Here is a 13,017-nt window from a genome sequence, read left to right as displayed (position 1 = left end):
CAGTGAAGATTAAAAGATACAACCTAAATAAGAAAAAGGACTTTGGGATTTTCAATAATTTTTAGGGTATGAATGGGTTTTAAGACCAAGAAGTTTGAGAACCACTGCCACAGAAGCAGCTTTTTAAATTTTAAAAAATTTTTTATTTATTTATGATAGTCACAGAGAGAGAGAGTTTGAGAGAGAGAGAGGCAGAGACACAGGCAGAGGGAGAAGCAGGCTCCATGCACCGGGAGCCCAATGTGGGATTCGATCCCGGGTCTCCAGGATCGCGCCCTGGGCCAAAGGCAGCCGCCAAACCACTGCACCACCCAGGGATCCCCAGAAGCAGCTTTAAAACTACTTTGGGAGACATGTCAAAACACCACAATCACCTTTCAGAGAGCCCACAGGGGATACTTCATTGGGGAGGCTCAGACATTAACTTTTGCTTTATTCTCATAGCTCATAGCTTTATTCTCATAGCTATCATAAAGTTACTCTTGCAATCGTCATTTTCAGAAGAGAAAACTGAAGTTTATATTAACTATGAACTATAACTGAACAATTTTGTGCCTATTCTTTTACTAGGTGGAAAGTGTGTACTGCCTAGTGGGAATTTATTCAAATAAGTCTAATATGGTTCTTGTATGTATTAAGCACTCTTAAGAGTGGTGACACAAACTTTTATAAAAAGTATTTAGGTTTGGAAGTGACAATTTAAAAACGGCTAGACTGATAGGGCTTTGACTTTTGGAGCATAATAGTGTTTAAAGCGTTGGCATAACATAGTCAGAGAGGGTCACTTATATACTTTCAAATTTGCAGAGCACTTTCTTTAATTTTACAACTTCTTTTTCTTTTTCCCTTTGCTTTTCCCCAAGTCAATTAAAATGCAAACAGGAGGTTTGATAAGAAGCAGCAAGACAAGTGAGGCATGGGATAGCACTAAAATATGACTGTCTAATGTATGCACAGTAATAGGAATAATTGGATTTTTAAAGTCTGGGCATTGCATGCTTTACCCTTTATCTCCCATTAAATCGATTGGTGCCTTGCTCTTTTTATATCTAAAATGTTAACCTTTTTGAATTTTTAATAACTAAAACTTTGTAACACTTTTATTAAAATGTGAGGTTGTATTAAATCTGCCACTTGGCTCTTATAAATCATTATTCCTTATCTGAAATAATGGATTTCAATGTCTGATGAAGTTTGATTTGTTAATTTATAAAATAACAATTGTAAAAATGACCCTACAATTTAACAGTGTCTTAATTACATTTTTCTATACCTTGTACCTATGTAAGGTACCTATGCAGAATTGTATTATCCGTACCTCTTTAACACAATAACTTCAATCAATGAAAGGATAAGATCAAAACTGCTCAAATCTTAACTGTACTTAAAAAACGCTCAAAAAGGGCAGCCCGGATGGCTCAGCGGTTTAGCACCGCCTTTGGCCCAGGGTGTGATGCTGGAGACCCGGGATAGAGTCCCATGTTGGGCTCCCAGCATGGAGCCTGGCTTCTCCCTCTGCCTGTGTCTCTGCCTCTCTCTCTCTGTCTCTGTCTCTCGTGAATGAATAAATAAAATCTTTAAAAAAAACACACTCATAATACTTAGTGTTAAATATGCCTGTCTGCATTTTACAATTAACACATCATTATAAAATCAGTTGAGAATTCAATTAATGTATCTTATAAAAGAGAAAAAATACTACAGTTTTACCTCAAATTTGGAAAAAATCATTTGTACTGCAATGGTGTACCATACTCTGGAATTTCTTTTTGAGAATCACAAACAAGTTCAAAGGTTTTGAATGATATAGTTCAAATGTCTCCCAAATTATACTTTCAGAACTTTTTATTCACTATAGGAAAGTACTGTTTATGCATTTGCCCAGTATTGGAAATTTGACACATAAAACACAGAGCTCATGCTCTTCATCCCAATCAATATGCATTCCTAACATGCTTCTTTCTTACAGAAACCTGTACATTAGAATCCTGATCCCCTCTGGCTGCATTATTTCCTCAGTCTGTCTTTTTCCCCCCTCTTGTTTTCTAATTTCTTCCTACCTTTATTTGACTTAATATCCTAAATACTTTTATCATGTCCCCATCACGATTAGATATTTTACTATTTTGGTCTTTTCTATCAAGTTCAATTACTTTTAACAATTAAGGCTATCACATGGCTATCTCCAACCCTCTTTCATTAACTCTACCAAGTTAAACTAAAATTAAGTATTATATTGTACTCAGGCATGAATTCCATTTCATATGTCTAAGATTTTACATGCAGTTATTTGCATCTAGAATGGCTTTACTCTGATGTTTTGCCATTGGTACCTATTAGGTCTTTCAAAACTAACTTGCCTCCATTTTTTTTTTTTTTTTTTTTTTTTTTTTTTTTTTAAGTAGGCTCCATGCCTAGCACAGAGCCCAGTGCAACACCTGAACTTAGGACCGTGAGATTGACACCTGAGCTGAGATCAAGATTTGGATGCCTAACCAACTGAGCCACTCAGGCACCCCTGTCTCCTCAATTTTAATTGCAAAAAGAGGGTCAGGTTTTTTAGGGAACTAAGCCAGGAAAAAGTCTGAAAGGATTAGGATCTAGACTGAGTCATGTGGAAGGTCAGATTTAAACCAAAAGGAAATTAGAGATCAGAATAGTTTGATAATATTGACAAATCAAGTTTTTCTTTTTCTTTTTTCTTTTTTTTTTTTTTTTTTGACAAATTAAGTTTTTTTTATGGCTGACAGAAAAGTAAATTGTGGCAGGTGGACAGTATCAAACACCAGAGCACACATGAGATCAGGAGGAGAACAATGGCATTATAAAGACTTACAAAGGAAGCTGGTTGTTTTGATAGGAGTTCACTTCATTCATTCTTTTCATTTTCTTTCTTTTTGCTCCCCTCCTCCCCAGTAAATCTATTGTCAAGTGAAAAAAACAAACCTGGATGTAGTAAGGAGAGATATTTAGAAGTATGGGGAAAGGGATTTCTTCCAAGGCTCAGGAAAGGGAGGCCTTGGTGACCATAGAGCTATAAGCTTCTTAAGAGTTAGACAAAAAGGGATTTTCTTTTAGAGAAGAGTAAACAGAGCTAGAAAGAACCAAAGTGGGCTAGTGGATTGAAAGGTGGCATGAGAGAATAGTAGATCACCAGATCTTTCACTCTGAAGTCCAGTCTCTTCTTAGCAAGGGCTGAATGTTGACTTGGGCTAAAAGTGAGTCAAAGTTCAGGGCCCTGGAGGAAGGAAGCTCCACCAACGTTTGCTTGCAAGCATTTTGTTCTATCAGTGGAGACAAGATGTTCAACTAGTCATTTCTGGGGCAACTAATGGAAAATGACAAGTTGTGTCTGACCTTGTTTTACATAAACAAGGTGGGGGCATCTATGAGTCTTAGCAAAGTCATATTGGGCAGGGTGATTCCTTTGAATTAGTCTTTTTCTAGAACATAAAAAGGTAAGATTTCTTAATTTTTAAGTAAAATTCAACATTGCTACTACTAGTATGTATTAAATTTGTTCTATGGTCCAACACTGCACTGTTCATTGAGGCACAGAGATAAATTTTTATTTTTATTTTTATTTTTTTTTGAGATAAATTTTTAAAAGTAGATTTACCATAAAAGCACTGAATCTTAAGCTCTGGGACCCCTCAATTACAAAGAAATTTTGTGAGATCGTCATAGTCCTAGAGTGTGTTTGAGATGGCAGGGAAAGCCAGGTTATTAGAAAATATTAGAAATATTTCTATTAGAAATAGAAAATTCTATTAGAAAATATTTCTAGGTAAGCATTTCTGATAAGTTGATTAAACAGATCTTACAAGAAAATGAGCCTGAATCTTTAAAGTTCTAGTCATTTGTTTTAATTTCTTTTCTAATTCTAAATTAAATATACTTATAAGCAAGAATTTACAAATATTTGTAAAACATCAAGTGCTTCATGAGAGATTAGTAGAAAAATAACAACAACAACAACAAAAAACCCTGGTATTTACAAGACAGAATAACCTCTAAGGCTTGGGGAATCAGAGCGAGAATCTTAATAGCCTGGAAGGGACAGTGTCAGGGAAGAACAAGAGTTGAGGAAAGTTTTTCAATGTTATAGGAATTAATATCTCAGAGAAAATATAGAAAGTTGGAAAGCATATTTCAGGCAGAGGGAAAAGCATGTGTGAATGGAGTAGAGATATTAGAAAGCATATTTTTTCCCCACAGAATAAAAAATCTGATATGGTGAGGCATAGGACATATGCCAAGGAATAGCAGGAATTTAGGTTTGAGAAGCAAACCTTTGCTCTATTACAAAAATGTTTTGTAAGTGAAAGAGTTTAATCTTAACCATGAAGATAATGAAGCTCTGAAGAAAATAGGCCTTTAAAAATTCAAATCTATAAACAGAACACATTAACCGACCAGTCAGTCCTGATAGATCCACATTGGATAGTAAAGTCCAGGACTCTGAAAACTGGTTAAGCTCTCTAAAGAAGTGGGACCCACACTTACTACTATTTTGAAGGGATAATATTATATTTAATGGATAGAACTAATTTTTTTTGACTTGCCAGACAAGTTCTTTCTCTGTACACAGGTCATTCTCAGCTGAGCACAGTCTTTTCCCCAACACACAAAGACACACTCCCACACTCACACATGCACACACACATGCACACATTAGGGGGCAGTTGTTAAAGTCTGGATTTTTTTTTTTTTTTGGATATTTTTGATGGTCACCAAAGTGGTGTTACTTGCATTTAGTGGGTAGAGGTCAGAGATGCTGCTAAACGTGATACAATGCACAGAACAGCTCTTATGTATTGAATATTTAGCCCCAATGTCAATAATAGTGTTATGGTTGAGAAATTAGCCATAGACATGTACTTGCTTCTTTGAGTTTGATGCAGAATTTTGGCAGCTAGTCTCTGCTTTTGTAGACTGCCTTCCATCACTACAGGTGTATTTTCAGTGTCTTCAGGAATGTGGAGTTCTATGAAGTCACCTCTTTGCTTGAAATGCAGGAATCAGTGGCAGCTCTATGTGAACATTTGTATAAACATAATAGGCAAATCAGAGGTGTGAATAGGTGGGTAACCAGTCTGCTTTAAAATTGGATGGGGATAAAGGTATTAAAGAATATGGTTTATGTATTATTTGCTTAGTGTGAGGGAGATAGAAGCCAAGTGAAATCAATTTTGATTAGAATTTCCTTCACAACTCTGAAATGATCTGCAAATCTGGAAGGGAAGGGAAAGGTTAAGAAGGGTAAGCAGCAGCCAAGACTGAGTTGTTCAGCCAGCAGATGAAGAGAATACACAATTACACAAAGAACAAAATACTCAATGGAGGAGGAAAAGGTCTTTGACTAGTCAATAATGGTGGCCCATTGTGCATCCAGAGACTAACTTGGGAGGTGAAAAGTTTGTGCTATATCGAGTTCTTCATTACAGTGTTCTAGGCAAAATTATGATATTTTATGGATTTCCTCCAAAAATTCCTTAAGTCTTAAAACTGAGTCTTTAATTGGCTACAAGGGATCTTTCAGTGAGGAATCTTTCAGTCCCAAGTGACAGAAGTCATATTCAAATTAACTAAAGAGAAAAAGAGGACTTTTTTGGTTCACCTAACCAAAGGATGAAAGAGTAAAGAGCGGAGAGAGCTGAGATGATTCTGGAAACTAAAACTCCACCAGTTCTCTCCCTCTGCTATCCTCTCTTTTGGTCTGTCCTTCTGAAACTTGACTCTCTCCATGAAGTAGAGATCTAATCCAATGTATGTCCAGGCCCTGGGCACAATAGCAATAAACAAGACAGAGAAGTTCCCTGATCTTGTGGAACTTCCATTTTAGTGAAAGTGAGAGAATGAGCATGTAACTATGAAGGAATGCTAAGTGCTGTGAACCAAAAAGGCACAGAGATTGATAGGTAGCATGCACAAGAGGCAGGGGCTATTTTCACAGATTTCCTCTTGAGGAAATGTTTGAGAAAAATTTGAAAGATATAAGGAAGGAGTCATTGGTAGGTCTGGATGATGATCAATTTGGCAGAGGAAAGAGTGAATATAAAGGCAAGGAAAGCATGCCACGTTTAAGGAAGAGCAAGAATGTTAGCCCCAAGGGAGTGAGGTGGATGAGTTCAGGGAGGTAGGCAAGGGACAAACCAAGTATAGGCTTGTCAGACCACAGAAGTGTGGATTTTGTTCTAAATGTAATGGAATTTCATTGGATAATTATGAGCTGAAAAATTACATGATTTGATTTATTATTTAAAAATATATTTGGCTTTATGGACAATGGCTTTTAACAAGACAAAAATGGAACACAAGACCAAGTGACACAGTAGCCCTAAACTAGAGCGGAAATTTGGAGGCCAGGAGAAGTAGGCAGATCTAGGATGTATTGGAAAGGAAAAGCCAACAAGACTTGCTGATAGATTGAGCAAGGAATATTAAGGAAAGAGTTTTTTACTGAGACCATGTGAGAAGAATGTCTGTGCCATTCTTTGGACAGAGAAAACAGGGATGGAGAAGACTTATTTACAATTTGATGGCCACCATCAGAAAAAGCCTGGATCATTCTTTGGACTACTGTAGAGGTAGGAGACCTTGGCTTTCTCAGCTTTGAACCCAGGCCGTCACTAAGATCATGTAGCTGGGGTCTATTAGTACAAGAAGGGAATGGGGAAGTGTAAGGGGACATAATTCCTACAATACAACTTCCAGTCATCTTTTCCAAAAGAAGTAAACAGGTTAAATTTACTAGGAAATATGCCATGACTGAATTAGTCATTTATCATCCTTTGATCACTTACTCATATTATTTCACAGGACATCTCACAATATCCTGAAAATTTAGTATTATTTTCATCGAATGCCATTTTGGGGACAGATGCTGGCCTGACCATTTGAGAATCACTTCAGACCATTTAAAATGATAGATAACTAAACAAAAACCAACCAACCAACCAGACAACCAAAAAACTATACTTGGATTCAGCAAATCAGGACACTCATCAATGAAAAATTATCTTTTTTTTTAAGATTTTATTTATTTATTCATGAGAGAGAGAGAGAGAGAGAGAGAGGCAGAGGGAGAAGCAGGCTCCATGCAGGGAGCCCCACGTGGGACTCGATCCCTGGACTCTAGGATTACACCCTAGGGGGAAGGCAGGTGCTGAACTGCTGAGCCACCCAGGGATCCCCTCAACAAAAGGTTATCTTAAAATACTTAGCAGTAGTGGACAAAAGTGTTCAAAACCTTTTTTTTTCAGGAACAGAGTGTCATTAGGCTTTAAAACCTTTTACAATTTCATTGTGATTTAACTTTCATTTAGAAGTAGATTCTACACCTAACATGGGACTCAAACTCATGATCCTGAGATCAAAAGTCATATGCTCCATGAATCAAGCCAGCCAGACACTCCTGGGATTTAACTTTTTAATACCAAAGTTGAGATTTGTATATACACTGCTCTTTTGTGTCCCTTTCTATGAGCTATTTGTCTACTGCCCATTTTTTTCAACTGTATTTTTCTTTCTCGTTGATTACTAAAGGCCTTTTATAAATTAGGAACATTCATATCTTTATGTATTAAGGTTTGCCACTTTTTCTATTATGTTACAAATAAATAATTTTTTCTAAGTATTTTTTGCTTTTATTTTTTTGCACTGTTTGAAACACATTTATTTTACCTGTATGTGTGAGTATACCTGCTATTCTTTAAATGTTTACCACATATATGTGCATATGTATACATATATATATTTTATATGTATTATATATATTACTTTTTTAGAATAATCAAATATATATAACAAATTATATATATATTTACTTTTTTAGAATAATCAAGCAAAGACAATATTAATATTTACCTTTATTTTCTTCTAAATCTCTCAAGACTTTATTATATTTAGGTCCTTATTCCATCTGTAATTCTTTTGGTGAATGGCATAAGGTAGGAATTCATCACTACTATCACAATGATCATTGCTGCTATAGAGGGGTAACCAAATGTCCCCAAATCATTGTTGAATGATTTTTTCCTTTTTTCAACTATCTGTAATGCTTAGGAGATACTTTTTAGGGTCACATGAATATGTTCATTTCTATTTAAACATGTTTATGTAATGTTCTATCTAGATCCTAGAAAACATTTTTTAAGGATATGTTAAAACAGAGATAATATCCTATGCAGCCCAAATGATATTACCAAAATTGTCATTTGGATCTGAAAATATAATCTTTCATGCATACTTAAAAAATTATTTCCAATTGACTACAGATATGACCCCTCTTTTTTCTCCCTTGCCTTCTAACCCTGTCCTGGAGTTTTAGCTGATACAAATCACACTTAGTCAAGCTCTTCAACAGGTCAAGAAAACTGTGGACATAAGTATTGATTTCAGATGGTGATCTATTCAAGTCTGGCATTTCTTTTTTTTTTTTTTTTAAGATTTTATTTATTTATACATGAGAGACACAGAGACACAGGCAGAGGGAGAAGCAGGCTCCACGCAGGGAGCCTGATATGGGACTCGATCACGCCCTGGGCTGAAGGCAGGCGCCAAACTGCTGAACCACCCAGGTGTCCCAAGTCTGGTATTTCTTGCAAACATTAAACTTCCATTTTTCTTGACAAGGAGGACAAGTGCAAAAGTGTGGTTGGTAAAGAGCAAAGGCAACAAAAACAAAAATTTTAAAGAATTTCTTTGTGGTTATCAAATTAAAAATTAATACACATGCTTAATTAAGTACAGGCTCTTGGTGTCAAATTAATAACTTATGTAATCTCACTGACTATGGAAGCTTGTAAGTTAGTGACCTCAATTAGTCTTAATACACGTGAAAGTGCTAATATTTCTAAGCAAAGCCAAGACATCATTGCCTTGGGCATTAGTATCAGTAACATATTGTGGGCGATAACTATATTGCTAACAATACCTAAAACCAAGAGTCAGAATTTATTACTTCTGTGGTAAGACTAGGTAAGCTGCAAAGACATATCCCTTCCTATGGACCATACTATTCTTTTCAAGGTGTTGAAGAAGGAAGAAGAGCAGAGACATGTCTCGTGGTTTAAATCATGAGGATATGCTGTTTGTGCAGTTTTCTCAGATTTAAGCAGCTCTTCAAAACTTCAAATAAATCATAGCTTTATCTACTGCTATTTTACAGACCACGAGACAGTAATGGTAGGAGTATGAGGCACAAAAATCTCAATTTTTGATAGGCTGCTGTGGGTGTCTCTACCATTAGCCTGGAAGTTTCTGCTCTTTAATTTTACCTAGAAGTTTGAGTTATATCCCCAGGCTACTGGGCTTGTGAAATAGCAACAACCTAAATTAACATAGTGGGTACAAAGTATTATATTCAAAAATGTGTAGACACTTAAGAAGAGATCTATTTTGAGTCTGGACTTTAGGTAGGAAAAGGTCCTTTCAGCAAATGGGATTTAAAATTTTGTAATAGCTTTTGGAAAAAGAAGTATGTATGTAGGTATTACAATGGCCAGAAAAAAAAAAAGAACAAAGGTGAAATGATAAAAGCAGAACAATTGGGTTCAAAAATAGCAAATTTCATCCCATAGGTATAAAAACAAAACTAGTGTTGACTTATTGAACATTTACTATGTCCTGGGCAATGTTGTTACCAAATATTTCTTTCTTACCACAAACCTATGAAGAAGGTACTATTATAATCCTCATTTTACAAAATAAGAAACTGAGGCATATGTAGATTAAGTATCTTGCTCATTATCATACAGCTATTAATTCAACTAGAAAGTGGAAGACCTGGGATTCAGAATTCAGAATTGAGATTTGGCTCTAGAACCCATGTTCTTAACCATTATACTAGTTTACTATAACCAATATTTTAATAGGTTCATTATACAAAGTAAAATCTTCAATTAAAATAATTTGAAAAGACAAGCTACTTAAAGCTTCTACTTGGAGTATATTTATGAAGAAAAACTAAACATAACAAATAAGAATCTTTAATGAAAATAAAGCCACCCTTTTGGGATCTGGTATTTGAGAAGAACAACTAGAAACCTATCAGTTGATCAGCCCCATTGCTGAATGATAGGATCCTCTTCTTAATGAGCAAAAATTAAAACTTGGAATAAAAAAAATCACGGTATATGTTCACTGAATACATAACCAAGTAGAGTAAACTATCAATTTTTATGGTGGAAGAGGTAATTGGATGGGGAGAGAAAGAGAACAGAGGGGAAGGAGTGTGGAAGAAAGTAACAATAAATCTTTCACTGCTTTGGTAAGTACCACATAAAACAATCTAGTCAGGAATTGTTAAAGAACAAGCATCTGAACTGGGTGGACCCTATCTGATAATTAGATTCAGAATTCTAGGGTCTAGTGTAGGCAGAAATAGACAAATCATACCCCTTACAAAGCTGTAATCTGAAGGTAATATTTTGGCCTGTGGGTTTGCCATGCTACACAATAGGTCCAAGAGCAGGATGACTCATCCATCTAGACAGGCTGAAGTGCAAATGTTACTGATGTTAATGGGGATCATTGAAAGGAAAGTCATCTTTTTCTGATGGACTCTGAAGCAATTAGGTATTTTTATCAGCGGGCTAAGGAACAGACACATTTCAATTTTAAAGAACGAGGGCTAATAAAACAGGCCTAATTCTTATGTGTCATAGGCCGAGGTCCAACCACCCAGAATGCCTAGGTGCACAGGGTAACGACACACGTCCTCCAGGTAGAACTGAGTTCCCACGGGAAGTTTAGTTTCCAGCAGCTCTAGTGAAACTACCTCCTTAAAACTCATATTCTGTTATATTGGAATCAACTTGATGAAGTTGAGATCAAACCTTTGGCAATGGTTTTTCTGACTTAGATCTTTATAAATTTTCTGGGATTCATTTTTTTTTTTTTTTAGATCAGTTGCTCAATGTTCCCTCAAAAACGGTGACATATTTAGCTTTATATAGCATATTTTGATATATTATTATTTGTAGGGATAACAAGTTATTACATGACAATATGTGTGGTATCTTCAATGAAAGTAAAAAAGGTGAGATATGCTATATATATATACATACATATATATACATATATTATATATATATTTAAACTATGAGTTAGTACAGAAGTATTAGTGGCACATCAATTTGGCCCACATTAATAAATAAATATATACACATATATATGTAATTATTTCTAGAAATAAAAATATACTAAAAATATGAAATTTATGATATAGAGATGAAAAGATAGCGTTATACTTGTCAATGACTTAAAGTTTCTAACCTCACACTAATAAAAATGACTCAGCATCCAAAGTAACACATTATCTACTTAAATTTATAAAAGAGCTCTCTGAGATATAACATAACTAGAAAATTAAATAAAACACACCACTGAAAATAATATTGGGATTTATCTTGAAATTAGACACCATCCAGTTATATTCAACATGATTTATTATCCTCATCATCAACAATAAATCTCTCATATCTAGGAAATAAAGGCTTTTTCATTTACTTTGAATAAATCATCTTTGTTGGTAACATAAAAGAAAATAACTTAAATTGCTATACCTAAAAATCTCAATTTTGAATTTCTACACTGCCCTTACATGGTGGGAACATTTTTTAAAAAATAGAACTTTATGAACATTTTATGTTTTATTATTTTTAATTTTTTAAATTTTTGCTCTAACTCTGTGAACCAAGTGGATGGTATTTTGATAGGGATTGCATTGAATGTATATATTGCCCTAGGTAGCATAGACATTTTGACATTATTTGTCCTTCCAATCCATGAGCATGGAACATCTTTCCATTTCTTTGTGTCTTTCTCAATTTCTTTCACGAGTGTTCTAGTTTTCTGAGTACAGACCCTTTGCCTCTTTGGTTAGGTTTATTCCTATATATCTTATGGTTTGGGTGCAATTGTAAATGCAATTAATTAATTTCTCTTTCTTCTGTCTCATTGTTAGTCTATAGAAATGCAACTGATTTCTGTGCATTGATTTTATGTCCTGCCACTTGCTGAATTGCTGTATGAGTTCTAGTAATTTTGGAGTGGAATCTTTTGGGTTTTCCACATAGAGTATCATGTCATCTGCAAAGAGTGAGAGCTTGACTTTTTTGCCAAATCAGATGCCTTTCATTTCTTTTTGTTGCCTGATTGTTGAGGCTAGGACTCCCAGTACTATGTAGAACAGTACTGGTGATAGTGGACATTCCTGCTGTGTTCCTGACCTTAGGAGAAAAGCTCTCAGTTTTTCCTCATTGAGAATCATATTCACTGTGGGCTTTTTGTATATGGCTTTTATGATATTGTAGGAATATTTTAAGTATCAAAAGAGAAGGTAATTCCCTTAGGTGTGTTTCCCAGGATCGTATTCTTTAGTGGCTTAGCAGAGAGCAGGGAAAAAAAAAAAACCAAAAAAAAAAAAAAAACCAAAAAAAAAAAAACTATGATGCTTTCTGTGATAGTACTAACTGAAAAAAAAAAAAAAAAGCGTTTCCTTTGTTTTTTCTATTTGAATATGTTTGGATATTAATGCTTTTAGTATATTTATGTATCCTAGGTGCTATTCTGTCCCTTGGTTCTTAAAAATATAGCTAAAACTAAAAAATGACTTTCATGTTTTGAGGAAAGAATGATGTCTTTCTTAAAATGAGCTCAAATTTCCACTGGTACATGTGGTTTCAGGATCACTTCTGCCTTCTACTCCCCCCTCTCTACAGAATTCTTGCTTCAGTCTTTCTCTTTCAAAGTTTCTTTACCTCTAGTCTTATTGTTGCATAAATTATAGTACAAATTTATCCACTCTCAATGATTTTTATTAAAAACTATTCTGAAGTCTTTTTAAACATTAACACATCTTATCTTACTAAAGGATTTTATATTCTAAAATAGAGGCAAATTTAAATTAAATACTAATCATTTATATTCTTAACAGTCATCAGCAACCCTACTGTATTGTTCAACCATCTTTTTAGCGATATCATCTTTCCTCAGATAATTTTATCTTCA

The 13,017-nt window shown here is 34.8% G+C and overlaps 1 protein-coding gene and 1 long non-coding RNA gene across 10 annotated transcripts in view; one reads left to right on the top strand and one right to left on the bottom strand.

Moving 5' to 3' along the window:
• The window catches only part of SPAG16 (sperm associated antigen 16), a 916,366-nt gene that overhangs the window by 169,539 nt on the left and 733,810 nt on the right, over nt 1–13,017 (bottom strand). The gene's annotated exons all lie outside the window — the stretch shown is intronic.
• The window catches only part of LOC112656655 (uncharacterized), a 189,055-nt gene that overhangs the window by 12,234 nt on the left and 163,804 nt on the right, over nt 1–13,017 (top strand). The gene's annotated exons all lie outside the window — the stretch shown is intronic.

The sequence above is a fragment of the Canis lupus genome, chromosome 37, assembly GCF_003254725.2.
Source record: "Canis lupus dingo isolate Sandy chromosome 37, ASM325472v2, whole genome shotgun sequence".
Classification (NCBI taxonomy): domain Eukaryota; kingdom Metazoa; phylum Chordata; class Mammalia; order Carnivora; family Canidae; genus Canis; species Canis lupus.
Note: the sequence above shows the minus strand (reverse complement) of the source record. Positions and strands in the feature narration are given on the sequence as shown.